The sequence below is a fragment of the Micromys minutus genome, assembly GCF_963924665.1.
Source record: "Micromys minutus genome assembly, chromosome: 18".
Lineage (NCBI taxonomy): Eukaryota > Metazoa > Chordata > Mammalia > Rodentia > Muridae > Micromys > Micromys minutus.
The window spans coordinates 41,592,719-41,593,960 of NC_137953.1; the positions used below are offsets into that span (position 1 = coordinate 41,592,719).

At 45.6% G+C, this 1,242-nt stretch overlaps 1 pseudogene across 1 annotated transcript; it reads right to left on the reverse strand.

Annotated features, from left to right (window-relative positions):
* Nucleotides 1–445: 445 nt before the first annotated feature.
* On the reverse strand, nt 446–858 carry LOC308432824 (mitochondrial import receptor subunit TOM20 homolog; annotated as a pseudogene). Its single transcript has one exon. The product of its transcript is annotated as a mitochondrial import receptor subunit TOM20 homolog (transcript).
* Nucleotides 859–1,242: the final 384 nt, after the last annotated feature.

Consider the following 1,242-nt stretch of genomic DNA (forward strand, 5'->3'; position numbering starts at 1 on the left):
CTCAGTTTTCACAAACACAAGTTTCAACCCAATTTTGCAACGTACAATAAAATGTTCTGGTCTTTAAAATGTGCATTATCCAACGATTCCTCACAGTCTTTTCCAATCTTTCGAAATCACGGGGAGTTTCTACCTAAGTAATACTCTACTGTATTTACACTTGAATTGCATGTCTTAAGAACAAACGAAATCCATGATATTTTGGTTAACTCAGTGTATTTATAAAATGAAAAGCTCTATCAAAATACATTTCACTGGAAAAATAAATAGAACAGACAATGGATCTACCAAAGTTCACATTCCCTTTTGCAGACGTCAGTGTTGGACAGTTCATGACAAGTACAATTTGCCCTTATTTCCCCAGAGCTGATCAGCTTCCAAGCTAACTGTTAAATTATTTCACTGAGATTCATCATGTCGGTGTCTGGCTCATTCCACATCATCTTCAGCTCTGAGCACTTACAATTCTCTGACTAATGGTTGGAAGCTTGGTCAGAAGCATCTGGAACACTGGTGGTGGAAGAGTCTGCTGTCACACTTGCAGGAGCTGCTGAGGCTGTCCACACACAGCAATTGCATTTGTCAGGTGGCCCACACCCTTCTCGTAGTCACCTTGTGCTAATAACTCTTCACCAAGCTGTATCTCTTCAAGAATTTCTGAACAGCATCAGCATCTTTAAAATCAGGTAGCTTGGAAAGACCAGCTCTCTCCTTAGCAAGCTTCTGTTTCTTTCTTCGTTCCCGAAGCCTGTTCTTGAAGTTGGGGTCACTCCGCCTTTTGCGGTCGAAGTAGATGCAGTACCCGATGAAGAGGGCACCGCACATGCCCGCGGCGATGGCGCTGTTCCGGTCCACCATTTTCGCTCCACTGAGGCGTGTGCCGGGCCGCGGCAGCCCGCCTGGCAGCGGTGAGCTCCGACCGATCTGAGCACACCGGCCGCTCGCTGCCGCCAGTCTGCAGTCCAGTCGGAAAAGGCCCGGACAGTTTCTTATTTAGTGATTGATGTAGGAGGACCTACCTCAATGTGGGTGGTGCCATCCCTGGACGTATGGTCCTGGGGTATATAAGAAAGCAGGCTGAGCAAGCCAGTTAGCAACATTCCTTCACAGCCTTTGTTTCAAGTCCTTTCCTTTGTTCCCTTTGTGAAAGACTGGCATTTATAAGTGTAAAATGAAACAAACCTTTTTCCCACAAGTTGATTTTGGTCATGGTATCTTGCCTGGTCTACACAGTGAATTCTA